This window comes from Fukomys damarensis, unplaced genomic scaffold, assembly GCF_012274545.1.
Source record: "Fukomys damarensis isolate Sample0158 unplaced genomic scaffold, DMR_v1.0_HiC HiC_scaffold_16, whole genome shotgun sequence".
Classification (NCBI taxonomy): domain Eukaryota; kingdom Metazoa; phylum Chordata; class Mammalia; order Rodentia; family Bathyergidae; genus Fukomys; species Fukomys damarensis.
The window spans coordinates 99,105,916-99,124,051 of record NW_022900928.1 but is presented as its reverse complement, the minus strand read 5'-3'; the positions used below and the strand labels follow the sequence as shown (position 1 = coordinate 99,124,051).

Sequence of the window (18,136 nt, the reverse complement as noted above, 5' to 3'; positions counted from 1 at the left end):
CCACTGAGCTACCAACCACAGCCCATTTACTTTCATTTGTTTTTAATTCTTGCTATCCTCCTTCTTATTTGATAGGCTCCTAAGAAATTCAAAGCCTTATCAGCCCTCCTACTAGTTGTACTGAATAAGTAAAGATTGCTCATTTTAAAACAAGGAGTCCAGAAAAGATGGCTGGTGGTGGGAGAAAAGTTGTCTCACTGCATTTCCATAAGAAATCACACCAGTGTGTGGAATAAAAGAAATGGGCAAATCCAAAGATTCTTCTAGCACTTTAAACAAAGGAGAGAAATTTGATTCTTATCCTTGAACAGAAGAGCAAACTAACATGCTATAAATGTAATTGTTGAAAAGTACATTCAGTAATAACAGCCAAAATTTTTAAAGCAAAAGCAAGAAATCTAAAGTCTTAGCAAAAATAAAAAGGCACTGAAATATTTTTTTAAATGTGCTTCTTCCTCTTTTGATACAAGTGTTTTTTGTGACCATAATAAAAAAGTGTAATACTGATTCTGGTGTGGCTTCTGTTTGCTAACATAATTGTTAGTCCATAAATATGGTGTTTTCATAGCAATATCTCCTAAATCCCTACACATCAGATCTCTAACAAAGCCATCAGATGGAGCACCCTAGGGCTTTCCATTTTTCCTGTATTGTTAAATATTCCCCTGGTTACATCCTGCCATGCTGTAATTTCAACAGACTACCATTCAGGATGCCCACAATCAAAGCAGAGAGGAGGATAGGGAGAAATAAAAGACCCCTACACTCAAACCCAGGTTTGGTTCCTATTTGCTTCCCTATTCTGTATTATAGCCTCCCACCACTAGCCAAAACTACAATTATGATAAATATTAGAATACATATCTCTCTACCAGAATCAGAAAATAACACCTTATACCCAAATGTCACTCAAGCAGGACACCTACTGAAAGCATTTGCTGTAACTGTTTCTGACATCAAGTGGGGACAGAGAGTCTTTTTTTGCATTCCAGGGACCCCTCCTAGCCCCTCTGTTCTAGTTATCACCAACCCATACTCTGATTTATTTTCTTCTCACGCAAGTCCAAGATTTTTGAAGGCAGAACTCATATCTTCTTCACCTCATGATCCCCAGGAAGTCACATACATTCTAGTACAAAGCAGGCAATCAATAAATGTTGACAAGTTGATAGATCCATCACTTACTTTAGATCTGAATAAATAAAACTACAGATTGCCACAGTTTACATTCTTCACACTTACTGCCATGCTTAAAAACATTCAAGAAGTTACCTTGAAGGAGAGGCCACAACTGTCCCCACTTACAAAGGAGCATGAGGAAGCTAAGCAAAATCAAGGAACTTGGTTAACTTCAAGCAATGGGCAGAGAAAGGGTAAAATGAATATCTCTAAACTAATGATTTAAACTATCTTTAGAACATCCCATCTCAGATATGGTTCTGCTGCTTCAGGTCAAAAGACTGTATAAAATATCATGAATATTAAATTGATTTCTGCTAGTGTTTCATTCATAACACACTCATTCCTGGTTCATGCACATCCTCTACAATTTTATTAGCTGTTTATTTATACCATTAATTCCTTTAAATTATACAGACATTTGTATAAATATACTTTTTCATGAATCATGGGTAAAATATATTATTTACTACATGTAGTCTATATTCTGTTCTGTTGTAATGGTAACTTATACTCTGATCTAGCTACCCTAAAATAAAGGGAAGCTCCAGCAAAAGAGTATTCTTCCCAGACACCTCCTCTACACACTAAGGTGGTATGTAAGGGCTCTCAGCATAATATCATCTCCATCAAGGAAGAAGTTACACTTCAATTGCATCTAGTCTTTTGCCAGACACTTCATAAATGGAAGCAGCAGTTATACTGGTATGTGTTCAGAATGTAAAATAGAATGTCGTGTGTTCTTGGGATAAGAAAATGTTAGAAAGGAGGTTAAATCATGGCATCTATTCTTTGAAAATGTACCTGCACTCAACTGATTTTTCAACCAAGATGCTAAGAACATATATCAGAAAAATAACAGTATTTTTAATAAATGGTGCTGGAAAAATTGGATATCTATAAGCAGAATAGAATGACTCCTATTTCTCACCAGTTATAAAACCAACTCTAAATGTACTAAAGACTTAAATTATAAAACTACTAGAAGAAAACATAAGGAAACAAAGGGAAAACATAAGAAAATATAGGTAAGTACTTTAGTGCATTGATTTTTTTTTTCTTTTTTGGTGCTGCAATCAAACTCAGGTCCTTGCTCTTGGCAAAGCAGGGGCTGGAACTACTGAGCTAAATCCCAGGCCCTTCAGTACAATGAAATGCGCAAGGAGTTTCTGGCGAAGACCTCAAAAGGACAGCAAAAAGAGCCAAAATACACCAACTGGCTCATATAAAACTAAAATATTTCTGCACAACAAAAGAACATCAGAGTTAAGGGACAACCTACACAATGAAGGAAAATATTTGCACACTATACAAATAACAAGAGATTAATATCCAGAATGTTTATGGAACTCAATAGCATAAAAAATCAAATAATTCTATTTTACATGGATAATAGGCCTAAATATTAAACAATCAACATATATATGAAAAATGATAAAAATTACTAATTATCATGTATATGTAAATCAAAACCAGAATAAGATATCAATCACCCTAACTTGTTCCGCAGTAAAAATGGCTTTTATCAAAAAGACAAAACATAATAAGTTCTACCGAGGATGTGGAGAAAAAAAGGAAAACTTGCTCTACTTTGGTGGAAATATAAACTAGCATTGATGAACTGTTCCTCAAAAAATTAAAAACAATGTCATATGATCAGCACATGTATCAAAGACCATGAAATCTGTATGTCAGAGACATCTGCACTCCTGAGCTTGTTGCAGTGCTATTCATAACAGTCAAGGAATGTCAACAGTCCAAGTATTCACTCACAGATGAATGGATAAAGAAAGTATGGTCCATTTACATCATGGGATACTGTTCGGCCATCAAAAGTATGACATCCTATCATTTGCAACAACATAGTTGGAATTTAAGGTCATTATTGTTAAGAGAAATAAGCCAGGCACAGAATGACAAGTACTACATGATCTCGCATAGACATAGAATTCAAAAGAGATGATCTCATAGAATTGAGAATAGAGTGGTGGTAGCTAGAGGCTGTGGAGAATATAGGAGTAAGAGAAATGGCAAATTGGTCAATTGGTTAGTTATAGGTAAATAAGCCTAAAACATTCATATGTGCTATTTCACAACAGGGTGATCATGAGTGATGATATACTTTATATTTCCAAAAACTAGACGAAAGGCTTTTGAATGTTTTACCATAAATGGTAAATATTTAAGTAGATATATTTGTCCTGGTTTAAACATTTACAATGTATATATGTATCAAAACATCATATGACACCTCATAAACATGTATGATTTTTATCGGTTAAAAATAAATTTAAAGCCAGGGATTTAGCTCAGTGGTGCCGCCACCTGCCTTGCAAGTGCAGCACCGAGTTCAATTCCCAGTACCGATAAATAAATAAATAATAAACTTAAATTTTACAAAATCCCCCCCTACCCCCACTCCACCATTCTGTTCCATAAAACAGGGAAAAAAATCATGGATTATCCTGTCCATTCAAGCTTAACTAAAAACACTGAGCAAGGTTCATCATCAAGATAAAAATGCAGAACTTCAGAGCAGCCCTCCCTCCTCTACTAGATGTCATTGCTTACTTGCATGAGGAAGAGATCCAACTTTTCTGTCCATGATTACTGACATCAAAGAACTTGGCTACTGAAGACTCCCAATGAGCGTATTCTAACTGATTTCAGATTTGAGCCTGCAGTCTTCAAATTAATTCAGTAGGTTTGTGGGTGTGTTCTGGTTAAAATGTCAACATCAACTATTATAACCAACCTGCTGCTGCAAGCACCACCTGCCTTCAGGTTGAGAAAGAAAGTACAACCAAGAGGGAAACAGGACATACCTAGAATGTAATATGAGATAATCTGTCAGAACAAAAGATACTCCGAAGAGCCAGTTTGACATAGAAAAAGATGTTTGATGAAATCCAACTTAGATGCTATGATATTGCTAAGGTTAAGCTCTATTTATCATCAGCTTGGTAAAAACCAATAATCCTTGTGTAGAAGGCACTTTTTATCTCTTACATGGAAGGCCAGGGAATAACTTTTCAAATGCTTAGTGAAGTTCTTATTTTAATCTTGAACACATCTGATTTCAGTAAAGGAACTGTATCCTTAGGAGTTTACAAATGGAACTATTGCTTAGATATCTAGAGACATTGTCCAGTCAATCTTTCTTGTAGCTATAGGAATCTGAGAATGAGAAGGAAAGCACAACATGCAACTGGAATTATGAGGAAGTGTAAAAGCTGACACCTACACTCCAGTCCAGAGTCGCTCTGGGCTCCTTTGCTGGACCATTTGCCACAGGAAGGCTGAGGGGATGTACAGGAGCCAGATGCTGGAGGCCTGCCCGGGAGATTGCTTTCCTGCAGCAAAAAGAAAAAACAAAAAACAAAAACAAAGAAAAACCAACATCAGAATCTCATACAGAGCTCAGAATTTCCCATGGGATGGAAACAATGCCCAAATTAGCCTTCCACATCTGGAACTCTTTACAACTGCACTCAAATACACCTTTCTTAACCATATTGAGGGCAGGTCCCAAAAAACAGGGAGCTTGAAAAGGCCACCATGGGGAAATACTGCTTCAGAACTAAAAACCAATATGTAAGTCCCTAATAAGGGGAAAGGGCTTTCTATAGGAAAAGAGTTTGGGCTATTGGAGAATTTTCAAGTTACCAGAAAAAAGCAAGGAAAATAGGCTCATGAGGTCTTCTACTGAAATCCCTTCACTGTCCAGGATTGATAATAGCTGAAAGTCCCTTCTTGTTCCCCTCTTCTCTTCAGAACATTCTTCTTTACCCTGCATAGGACAAACTAAACTTTGGGGTATAAATTCAAAGAGGCTGACTTCCATGTGGAAAGAAACTATACATGCTAAGAAAAAAAAAATCTTACCAAGGCCCACAGTAAGGAAACACGGACAACACACACACACACACACACACACACACACACACACACACACATACGAATCTAAGTTTGTTTAGTGGAATGCAACAGAATCAGGCCAAAAAAGAGAGAATGAATCAAGAGGTTTGAGAAAGGCATCTCCAATTTTGGCCTACAAAGATAAGAAATAGGAGATGATTTAGCAAAACAAACACTGACACTATTCAGCTAAGGGAAAAAAGAGGAAAATATCAAGGAGAGAACAAGAAAAACAAGAAAAAGGAAGAGAGAGATCAACCAGAGAGATCTGTGGGGCTCTTGGGAATCACAGAAGTTTAATTTCTGAACAGTCCCATTAAAAATGTGAGAGAAGGGGGCTTAAACTAAGTCTGAGCACATACTTGATTAAAGAATAGCTCCTAGGAAGGGAGATGGCTTTCCCTTCTTGGTGGTACCTAAGTGTGAGCTGAGAAGCAACTGAATTAGAATCAGGTGGGTTTTGGGCTGCAGCAGCTCTGAGCCCTGAATGAGGATGAGGGTGAGGCATAGCAATCTGCAGTCACGCACATTCTCAAGAGGTTTCCTTCTGTGTCCTGAAATAAAATTCTGTTGTGAGGCACCAGTAAGATCTAAAATCTGCACATTAACTCATCACAACAGGGGAATATAGGAGAACAATAACTTACCAAGATTCATCAAGGGGAAATTTAAAGAAAAATATCTGCAGTTGCACCATGTGCTTGACCTCCAGTTGGCTCTCTGCTCCTTGTCTCTCATGGCAGGAGTACTGGAGCAGCAACCTGCTACCTCAGAGACCAAGCCTGCAGACACACTGGAGCCCCGTCCTCAGGCTCCTTCACCAATTCATCACAAAATGGAGCCAGGCTGCAGACAACAGGTGGAGAGCAGGAAAGCAACAATGGGCACACCTGCAGTGAATCCCAACATCACTGAGCCACTAAAGGAAACGGTACTCACCCAGAAAAGAGAAGGGGTAAAAGCAGAATATAAAGTTAGTTGGACCCTAAAGGGCAGGTGATCTCTCTGCATGTTCCCTGCCTTCAGCAATGTCAATCCATAAATGGAAAGTGTGAATTTGAGCAAGAAGAAGAGTAGCCCCCAAGCCCAAGGAAAGGCTGAGTAGAACGAGTAAAGAACACAGAGTTGTGCAACCATTAATCAATTACTGTCAGAGAGCTCAGCAAGTATCCAGTCCTCTTTTTCCTTTTCTCTTTCTCTCATCTCTTGCATTACTCGGGAATTTATAGAAATAGTTGGTGGCTCTTCAGCTGTTGGAAGTGACCATATCAACTTTTCCAATAGCCTACTTTCAAAAGCTCCCACTGGGCAGCAGGCAATGTATCTGCTATATAACCCCCTGAAAGGTCACTAAAATATAGAGTACTTCTTATGGGGACTCTCCAATGACTTAATGCTCCCTTTCACCACTTGAGGCAAGGTAAATAATTCACAGCCTCAATTTTGGCCCCTCACCCCAAAATATATTCCATATCATTAAGCAACAAGAAAGAAACAGTGAAAGATCTTTTACAGTGATCCTTCAACCCCAGCCATTTTCCACCTAAGTAGAAGGAACTTCTTGAACATTTTTCATTCAGATTTCCTCTGGCTTTGAAGGGCTTTAGTCTGGCAATTCTGTGCCATTAGAAGAGAATCAGATCTGTGTGGTGTAAAAGCTACAGGTCCCATGTTGGGGTTAGTAACAGTCTCTACAATCTGAAGTTAAGAGCTTTACAAAACTACCTAACAGTGCTACAAGCACAAAGCCTTAGAATGATCGAAAACTTCTCAGTTTCAGGTGAGTGAGAGAAACACAAATCATTCATCTTTTTATAAACTGCCCTAAAGAGCTGTGATCAGGAAAAAGGAGAAACAGGAGGAGAGCAGAGAAGATGGGGGAGGAAAGGAGGAAGAAAAAGACAGAAGTAAAATTCTATTGTCAGTCACCAGTAAAAGTTGTAGTCTAACTCATCAAAACTTGGAGGCTCTGACAACCAAAACCTTATTATTCTGCTTGACTAGGACCACCACGACTGAGATCACCCAAATAATCAAACTAGGATGCAAAGGTTCTATGTACTATGGAAGAGCGATGTGACTTTAAGAGATATGGAAACATTTAACCCTTAATAAAATCACTGTCGAATCATACTCCTTTCTAGCCTGTGAACAGAAACAAGTAAGTTCTATAGTCCTCTTTGTGAATGCAAATTTAAGTTGGTTTTACATAGTGTTAATAGAAGAAAACTATATACATCTATGATGCATATAAACATTAGGAGAAAAAATAAGTAAGAAACATCAAAGTGACTACCAATCTGTAAATGAGTCTCATAAAAGGACAGCATATAAGAAAGAAAATAAGAAAAATATTTAGGTACCACAGGAGAGTGAGAAGTAGCTTATGGCTCCAGCTTTCCCTGCCTTCAGCAATGTCCATCCATAAATGGAAGGAAAAATCACTTTCCCAATAATTCATTCATGACTACATTATTTTCTTCCAAAATAAGAAAGTAATGTCATTATAGCTCAGACCTCAAATAAAATTAGTGTTTGTTACTTTTCAATTTAAATTTATCTTGGTTGTGGAAGATAACATTTAAGAGTCTGGCAGAACTTGGTATTTTGTTGGAGGGCTAGAAAGAGCACCAGTTTTCTGCTACAATTTGCTCCAATAAAACAAAACAAAAAATGGTGTTTCAACTTCTCATTCATTCCTCCTGCTCAGACTTCTCCCAAAACCAGTCAGCAAAAGCACAGAATGCCAACGATTCTTTCTATTAATTTCACAACACTTTGTAGAGAATGGCTGTAATCATAAAAGCATCTTTGAAAAGAATTGTGATATTAACTGTGAAATAGATATGAAAAGAAAATATTCTATAATGCAGCTTCAAGAGCATAAAGTCAGGGTTAATGTCAATTATCTGACATGAAAGACCTTTAACATATTTAGAGTAGAAAAGCCATCATACATTTTAAATAGCTTTCTATTATTTCCCCCACTTCATTCAATAAGACTATAACCTCCTAAAGGACAGGGCTCAATTCATCTACTAATCTTATTACATTCTGGCCCAAGGGTAGACACAGCATATATTCAATAAATGCTTTATAAGTTAATGAATGAACTTGACCAAGAAGCTAAGCAAAACAGCTTACTGATTTGATCAAGCACTGAGAAATCTGATTAGGATGATTTGAATTATATTCTAGGCCTTACATTTCAGTGATACTCTTTCCGGAGAGGGTCAGAAATCCTCCAAAGAAGCTCTTTAGAAATAAATGTAAATTAGGTAGGCAGACCAGGAGGACTTCCCTGGCCACACAGGGAGCTCACTGTTCCCCAACTCCAGTGCCCCAGGCCTTCATCAGAGGAAACCAGTGAGGACTGCCCAGCCCCGTGGGCACCTCTGCAGCGTTCCTCCCCGACCCTCCCCCCACCGTGCCCATTCTCTCCTGGTTTTGCCTGTACCTTGGACCCACACTGCAGAGGCACAGGTGGTCATAAAGGCCATTTTACTGAGCTCCAGAAGATAGAATGGAAGTGAACAACTGAAATACAGGCATATCAGACCTCCATAGTTGGTAAGTTGGAGGGATCACCACCTTCCATCAGAACTTGGACGGTCTTCAGGAGAAAGGCAGCTGGAATCTGCAGTAGAGCCTCGCAAAGTTCAAAGCTACAGGACATCAGGGAGCGCAACTTTGGCCTTGCAGCCAGAATTCCGCCTGAATCTCAGGGGTCGGCCATTGGCTAGCTGAGACTAATTGACTTAGATCTGCACATTGCTGCCCACCTTGTCTAATATGACAGCAGAGATATATGCTGAAAGAGACTCTCCACGTTTTTTCTTTCTTTTGATCTTATTTTTAATTTTTATTTTCAAAATTTTATTTTTCCCCATTCTACAAATTCTTCTTTTTCTTTGTCTAATCTCCAACTGTTGGGCAAATGGGCTGTTTGCAAGTTTTAGCTATTACAAACTGTGCCGCTATAAACATGTGTGTGCATATATCACTCTGGTATGATTCTTTTAATTCTTTTGGAAAGATTCCCAGAAGTGGGATGGCTGGGTCAAATGGAACCTCTAGTCCCAGCTCTTTGAGGTATCTCCATATTGATTTCCATAGTTATTGCACTAGAAGATGTGGTTTTTCAATAAAAAGGAATACTACTCAGCCATAAAGAATGAGAAATTAGATTCATTCATAGGAAAATGGATACATATTGAGGATATACTCCTAAATGAAATAAATAAGTCACACATGTATAAACACCGAATAGTTTCTCTGGTGTGAATAAACTATAATAGTACATAAGATCCTAATGAGATAACTAACATTGTGAAATGGGAAAAAAAGGGCTAAAAGTGTAGGGAAAGTGGGAAGGGTAGGGGAAAGGTAATAAGGGAAAGAAAAAATAGGAGAAAATTAAAAATTGAAATAAAATGTTTGTAAATGGGGAGGGGAGGGAGGGGGTGAAGGGAGGGCAGGGACAAGGGGAAAAAATGAGAACCAAGACCTGTCATGTAAAGGTACAAGATCCCAATAATGAATGTAACTGTACTGTATACCTAAAATGTACCAATAAATTCAATGAAGAAAAAAAATTCTTCTTTTTCTTTCTTCTTTTTCCTGCTCAGACTCTTGCTCCCTCACATTATTCTTCATCTCCCTTTTTATTCCTGTTCTTGCCCTCATTCAGATTTCTTCTTTCTCTTTTCTTCTCTCTTTTCCTTCACTCAATTCTCATTAGTTTCAAAGGAAAGTGAGTATAATTTATAGCTTCACTATTACTGTTAAGTTGTTCTATTCTTGTCTTTGTTCTTGCACTCTCTATTTCCCTCTTGTCTTCAACAATTTACTAGAGTTTGTGGGATCATTCTGTGTCCTCTGGCTTCACAGGAAAACTTCTCTTATTCATTTACCTATCTACTCCTCTCCTTCCAACTCCTGCTGAGTCCCCATCCTGAAGGGTAAAGTTGCTATATTGAAGAGTTTAGTCACTATAAAATCTTTTGTGGGCTGATCCTCAATTTTGATTTAATTCACATAGTTAAAGGTTACAGATTAATAACTAGCACAAATGTTCAATTTCTAAACTGTGCTTGATGTTCTTTGTTGCTGATTGTATCAATTGGCCTAAAGGGTTGTGATTGATTTAATGAGTTGTCCTTTCATATATTATGAAAATGAGAGTGTCTCTGAGTCATTAGAGACTCAAAACCTAAAGAGCAGCTATATCAGGAAGATCAAAGTACTAACCAAGAGCTGGGCATGGTGGTGCATGCCTGTAATCCCATCACTCGGGAGGCTGAGGCAGGATGATTGCTGTGAGTTCGAGACCAGCCTGAGCTACATAGTGAGTTCCAGGTCAATCTCACTACACAGTGAGACCCTGTCTCAAAAAAACAAAACAAAAGAAAAAATACTAACCCAGGAATTAAATCAAGCACAACCCAACAACAAAAATAAAAAAGAAAACACTTAAAGCAAGGCACAAATACAGGCTTCCGGTTCACCAATGGCAAATACTAGGCGAGTGAGGTGGAAAAGTCTGACAATCAACCACCAGGACACCCTGAACTCATAGCACAGGAAGTAACAAAACAGATCAATTAGGCTCTAGAAAAATTCAGAACAGAAATAATTTCCCAGATAACTACAGAGATGGGGAGCACAATGAAAGACATGATTAGAGACTCTAGAACAGAAACAGATTTAAAAAAAATAGATTAGTTCAGGACCATGATAGAAGCCATGAATGCCCAACATAGGAAAGAAATGGAATCCACAAAAAAGATTCAAACAGATATACAGGAAATTTAAAACTCTATTGAGAGTATTCGCAGTAAAATGAAATAGAATTTCAGATATAGAAGATAGGATAGCAGTCAGTGACCATGAAAAGAGAGATCTCTTAAAAACAGTAAGGGGTCATGAGAAATCAATCCAGCAACTCCTCAACAAGGCAAAGAAGAATAACATAAGACTGATAAGAATCCATGAAGTAGCAGAAAAAAGTATAAATGACTTTAATAAAAAACTCTTCACAGAATTAATGACAGAAAACTTCCCAAACAGAGCAAAAGAATTTGACATACAGATAAGTGAGACATATAGGACTCCGATTAGCCATAATAAAAAAAAAAATCTACACCTAGACATGTAATAATCAAGGTCCCAGAAACCCAAGAGAAGAACAAAATACTGCAAGCAATTAGAGAAAAGGAACAAATCACATGCAAAGGAAAGCCCATCAAAATCACAACAGACTTTTCAACACAAACCCTCAAGTGAAGAAGAGCCTAGAGTGAGGCATTTCAAGCCCTACGAGAAAACAACCTCCAGTCTAGAACGATGGATCCTGCAAAGCTCTCTTTCAAAATTGATGGGAAAATAAGATACTTCCATGGCAAAGAACACCTGAGAAACTTCATGAATACCAAACCAGCACTACAAACAATTCTAAACAATATCCTAGAAAAAGACAATGAAGGTTACAACACCATGATGCCCAACAGAGCAAATCAATTAGGCAAGGCAAGAAACTAAAGGGAGAGGGGGAATAATTAAAAACAGCCAAGAACAGGACAATAGCATGACAATGATAAGTCAGTACATATCAGTAATAACCATCAATGTCAATGGCCTCAATTCACCAATCAAAAGAAATAGACTGGCAGAATGGATTAAGGAGCAAAATCCAATGATATGTTGTATACAAGAAACACACCTAGTTCAAAAAGAAACTCATAGACTGAAAGTCCATGATAGAAAACAGTTCTCCAAGTCATAGGATCCCAGAAAAAAGCAGGGGTAGCTATCTTATTCACAGACAAAGTAAATTTCAAAACAAAACTGATCAAGAGAGACAAAGAAGGCTACTACATCCTTGTAAAGGGAACAATCCAAGAAGAAGAAATGACAATCATAAATATATATGCACCAAATATTAATGCATCTAACTATATAAAACAAATATTAAGGGACATGAAAACCCAAATAAGCACTAATATAATTGCAGTGGGGAACTTAAATACCCAATATCACAAATAGATCATCTTGACAAAAAAATCAACAACAAAATACTAGAAATGAACCAAGCTTTTGAAAAAATTGAATTGATAGATGTCTACACAGTGTTCCACCCCATAAAATCAGAATATATATTCTTTATAGCTACACATGGGTCATTCTCCAAAATAGACCACATACTGGTTCATAGAACAGGTTTAAATAAATGCAAAGGCATTAAAGTTGTCCCATGTATATTATCAGACCGTAGTGCAATTAAGCTGGGGATCAATAGCATAAGAAACTGTAAGAACTAAACAAACACATGGAAATTGAACAACATTCTCCTGAGCAATCAATGGATCACAGAGGAAATTAAAGAAGAAATTAGTCAGTTTTCACAAATAAATGACAATGCCAATACAACATATAGGAATCTATGAGACACAATGAAAGCAGTTCTACATGGAAAATTCATAGCAGTGAATGAATGCCCACAGTAGGAAAACAGCAAGCTCTAATAAACAACCTAATGATGAATTTTACGTTTCTACAAAAAGAAGAGCGAGAAAAACCCAAAGCTCATATAAGAGAGGAAATTATAAAGATCAGAGCAGAAATCAATGCAATGGAAACTAAGAGAATGATACAAAAAAAATCAATGAATCAAAGGGTTGGTTTTTTGAAAGAATAAAATCAATAAACCCTTACCCAACCTTGTCAAAAAAAAGCCGGGGTGAAGGCGCAGACCCATGCAATTAGGAATGAAAAAGATGAAGTCACAATAGATCTAGCAGAAATCCAGAGGATCATCAATACCTACTTCAAGAAGCTGTACTCTAACAAAATGGAAAATACAGAAGAAATGGACAGATTTCTAGATACTTATGAATTATCAAAGATGAAAAAAGAAGATAAAAAAATTCTAAACACTCCAATTACAATCAGGGAACTTGAAAATGTAATTAAAAGTTTACCAATGAAGAAAAGCCACCCAGGTCCTGATGGATTCATTGCTGAATTCTACAAGACATTTGGAGAAGAACTACTGCAACTACTCTTTAAACTTTTCAATGAAATTGAAAAGGAAGCAATACTTCCAAATTCATTCCTGGAAGCAAGTGTTACTTTGATTCTAAAACTAAGGCAACACCCAACCCAAAAAGAGAACTACAGGCCAATCTCCTTAGTGAACATAGATGCAAAAATCATCAGTAACATACTGGCAAACAGAATACAGAGGGTCATCAAGAAGATCATACATCCTGACCAAGTCAGATTTATTCCAGGGATTGAAAGAAGGTTCAACATACGTAAATCAATAAATGTAATACACTATATTAACAGAATCAAGGAAAAAAACTATGTGGTTATCTCAACAGATGCAGAAAAAGCACTTGACAAAATTAAGCACCCATTCATCATAAAAATCCTGCAGAAAATTGGAATAGGTGGTCTTTATCTCAACTTAATAAAGGCTATCTATTAAAAACCAACAGCCAACATCATATTAAATAGCCAAAAACTGAAAACCTTTATGCTAAAATCAGGAAGAAGACAAGGATGTCCACTATCACCAGTCCTGTCCAATATAGTTCTGAAAATATTAGCCATAGCAATTAGACATGAGAAAGAATTGAAGGAATAAAGATAGGAAAGGAAGAAGTTACTGTCATTATTTGCTGGTAATATGATACTATACATAGAAGACCAAACTGCTCCACCAAAAGACTTCTAGACTTAATTGACACTTTTAGAAGAATAGCTGGATACAAGGTCAACACCCCAAAATCAATAGCCTTCTTATACACAAATAACAGAATCACTGAGAGAGAAATTAGGGAAACAATTCCTTTCACCATAGCATCCAAAAAAATGAAGTATTTAGGAATCAATCTAACAAAAGAAGCAACAGACCTCTACACTGAAAACTACAGCACTCTGAAAAAAGAGATTGAAGATGATATAAGAAAATGGAAAGATATCCCCTGCTCTTGGGTAGTAAGAATAAACATAGTGAAAATGGCCATACTACCAAAACTGCTATACAGATTCAATGCAATGCGAATTGAAATTCCAACACTATGTTTCACAGAACTAGAAAAAAGAATCCAAAAATTCATTTGGAACCATAGAGACCTACAATAGCAAAAGCCATCCTAGGCAACAGACACATGGCAGTGGGTATAACAATTCCCAATTTGAAACTATACTACAAAGCCACTGTGGTAAAAACAGCATGGTACTGGCAAAGAAACAGACCTGAGGATCAATGGAACAGATTGGAAGACAAAAAAACAACTCCAGATGCACTCAGCTACGTCATCTTTGACAAAGGAGCTGACCATCCCCACTAGAGGAAAGATAGCCTCTTTAATAAATGGTGTTGGAAAAACCGGATCTCAACCTGCCAAAGATTAAAACTAGACCCTTATCTATCACCATGCACTAAAATAAAATCCAAGTCAATTAAAGATCTAAATATTAAAACAGAAACACTAAACTTGCTGGAAGATAAATTAGGCAGAACTCTTGAAGACATTGGCATAGGAAAAGACTTTATGAACAAATCCTCAGCAGCATGAGAACTAGCAGAAAAAAATCAACAACTGGGATCTCATCTTATTAAAAAGCTTCTGCATGCAAAAGCAACCATCAACATAACTAAGAGACAACCTACAATGTGAGAAAAAAGTTTTACCAGCTGCTCCTCAGACAAAGGACTATTATCTAGAATATATAAAAAACTCAAAACAATCAGCCCCCCCCAAATATAAAGACCCAATTTAAAAATGGGCATCTGAAATGAACAGACATTTCTCAAACAAAGAAGTAAAAGCAGCAAGTAAATATATGAAAAAATGTTTCACATCACTGGTCATTTGAGAGGTGCAGATGAAAACAACACTGAGATTCCACCTCAACCCACAAAGAATGGCTGCTATCAAGAAATCACACAATAACAGATGTTGGCGGGGTTGTGGGGAGGAAGGAATCCTTCTTCATTGTTGGTGGGAGTGCAGACTGGTGCAACCACTATGGAAATCAATATGGAGATACCTCAAAGAGCTGGGACTAGAGGCTCCATTTGACCCAGCCATCCCTCTGCTGGGTATCTTTCCAAAAGAATTAACAGAATCATACCAGAGTGACATATGCACACACATGTTTATAGCGGCACAGTTTGTAATAGCTAAAACTTGGAAACAGTCCATTTGCCCATCAGTTGGAGATTGGATAAAGAAAATGTGGTTTTTCTATAAAATGGAATACTATTGAGCCATAAAGAATGAGAAATTAGATTCATTCATAGGAAAATGGATACATATTGAGGATATACACCTAAGTGAAATAAATAAGTCACACATGTGTAAATACTGAATAGTTTCTCTGGTGTGAATAAACTATAATAGTACATAAGACCCTAATGCCATTGTGAAATAGAAAGAAAATCACTAAAGGTGTAGGGAAAGTAGGAAGGGTAGAGGAAAGGTAATAAGGGAAAAATATGAGAAAATGAAGAAATGGAAATAAAGTGTTTGTAAATGGAGAGGGGAGGAGGGGGTGAAGGGAGGGCAGGGACAAGGGTAAAAAATGAGAACCAAGACCTGTCATGTAAAGGTACAAGATCCCAATAATGAATGTAACTGTACTGTATACCTAAAATGTACCAATAAACTCAAAGAAGAAAACAACAACAACAACAACAAAAATGGAAAAATTCTTCTTCTAAACAGAAAAACTTCATGGTTACCTAGGAAATTATTCTTCTGCCCCAACTTGCCTTCATTATTAATGCAAAATCAGCAAGTACCATTTTCCCTGCATATGTACCAGCATAACAGAAATAAATATCCAATCCAAATGTCATCAGAATTATTTAATTATATGCATGTAAATGAGTATAATGCCACAAAGATTTACTTTTTTACTTTACCTGTAAGAGTGGACTAGTTGCTAAATGCTTTTCAGAACTGATAAGCTCCTCTGTTAGACAAGTTTTATTCTCCAAGTATAATTACCACAACCACATACATAAAAACAATGCTTATATGGGCTTGGTGTGAGATACGGCAGTAAACCTCATTTTATTTTATTTTATTTATTTTTATTTATTTATTTATTTTGGGGGGAGGGGGTACTGGGGATTGAATTCAGTACCTTGCGCTTGTGAGGCAGGCGGCAGAACCACTGAGCTAAATTCCCAGCCCAGTAAATCTTATTTTAAAATAAACTGATATTTCTTAAATAAAATTCTCTCAGAAATGAATCGTATTCTTCTCCTTAAGGTATCATTTGAGAGAAAAAGTATCCCTTGTGATTACAAAATAAGTCAGCACAGGTTATGGGTTGGTTTCCTCTCAAAATTCATGTTTTAGAAACTTTTAATTCCTTGTACCTCAGAATACAATGTCATTTGAGAGACTTAACAGAAGTAATGGAATTAGAATGAGGTCGTTAGGAGGGCCAGGGATTTAGCTCAGCGGTTCAGTGGCCTGTCTTGCAAGCGCAAGGACCCAAGTTCAATCCCCAGTACCAGGAAAAACAAAAAACAAACAAAAAAAAAAAACAAAAAAGAATGAGGTCATTAGGATGGTGACTGGTGACATCAACATGACTGGTTTCTTCATAAAAAGTGGAAGTTTGGACTCAGACACACACATAAGGAGAAAGTCACATGAAACTGAAGGCAGAGATAGAGGTGCTGCAGCTACCTGCCAAGAAATGCCAGCAAATCAGCAGCAGCTGGTGAGTGCAAGGAACAGATGCTCCCTCACAGCCTTCCCAAGGAACCAGCTCTGCCAACACATTGGACTCAGACTTAACAATCCAGAATTGTGAGATCATAAATTTCTGTTAGTTACAGCACTCAGAGTGTGACACTTGGTAATGGCAGCCCTAGCAAATACACACACTTCAAAACTAGACCCACAGTTTGAATTTAGTGCAATATGGCTTTGCTAACATCAAAATGTTGATTTTTCTTTTCCAGTTGTGCCCCATGGAAGTCTGGGTACCAAATTCCCAGAATGCTGTTCTTCAGAAACCAATAGAACCTATACATATTCTGATTGAAAAAAAGTATGTTAGAAGAATCATTCATGTATAAATACAGGGGAAATTGGGCAAACTTACTTACCTCATTAATGAAGTAGCCAACAAAAAGAGAAATGCAAATCTAAAATAGACATAAGAAGCTGAAATTTATGATAGGAAAGAAATGCCTTACAAGACTATTAAACTAGAAGTAAGAGTAATTTGTTTTCCACATGTTAAAAAGATCTTAACCTCCTTGTCATTAACTTCTCCTTCACTCTATAAAATCGTAACACAGGCTAAATTCTAACCTTACAAGAATATAAACTGTGCCTCTATGAGTTTTAGATTAATAATAAAACATACAGAGATAAAATTACTGTACTGTGTCAGTGAGAGTCAATTATTAAATAACAAGGTTCTGTTTTTATTGGAACAGGCTAATTAGAATATTCTATAGTAAAATACCATTTAGAAAAATCAAACAATAACCACTTTTCCTGGGTCAAAATTAGAGATAATTTTATTCTCATAGAGTATGGTTCTAACTGTGACTTAGAATTTCTTGTCACTTTATATATATCTAGAATATTTTGGATAAACTCTTGAAGTCAGTTCTCTTCCCTTTCAAAGGATAATAATAGCAATTTATTGGACATCTAAGGTTGTGTAGGATATTCTTTTAACTATCTTTTCTTAGGTTAGAAGCAGATTTGGGGACAGAAATTTTCAGATTTACTGAAGAATGATGTCAAGGAATAAGGGAAGCAAGATTGGTAAAGAGCAAAGTTGAACTGATGCTGTTGTAATGGCAGTCTCTGGTGACCTCACAAAAGGTGCTGGAGGTGGAACGGCCCTTCAACATTGTCCCAATTTGTGGCAGACGCACAAGACTTTGAACCTCAATGTCAACCAGTTCTGAGATATGGGAAACCCTGGGGGAAAGATTAACCAGGGGCAAAAAGACTTTCTTAAGCCAGGAGAAATACCTGGGAAGGGA

The 18,136-nt window shown here is 37.0% G+C and overlaps 1 protein-coding gene across 12 annotated transcripts in view; it reads right to left on the bottom strand.

The window, feature by feature from the left end:
• The window catches only part of Dgki (diacylglycerol kinase iota), a 441,978-nt gene that overhangs the window by 285,955 nt on the left and 137,887 nt on the right, over positions 1-18,136 (bottom strand). For all 12 annotated transcript variants that reach the window (XM_019208591.2, XM_033764527.1, XM_033764526.1 and 9 more), the window contains one exon: positions 4,424-4,532. The gene's annotated coding sequence lies outside the window, so the exon portion shown is untranslated. Of the gene's footprint in view, positions 1-4,423; positions 4,533-18,136 lie in introns of those variants that run through there.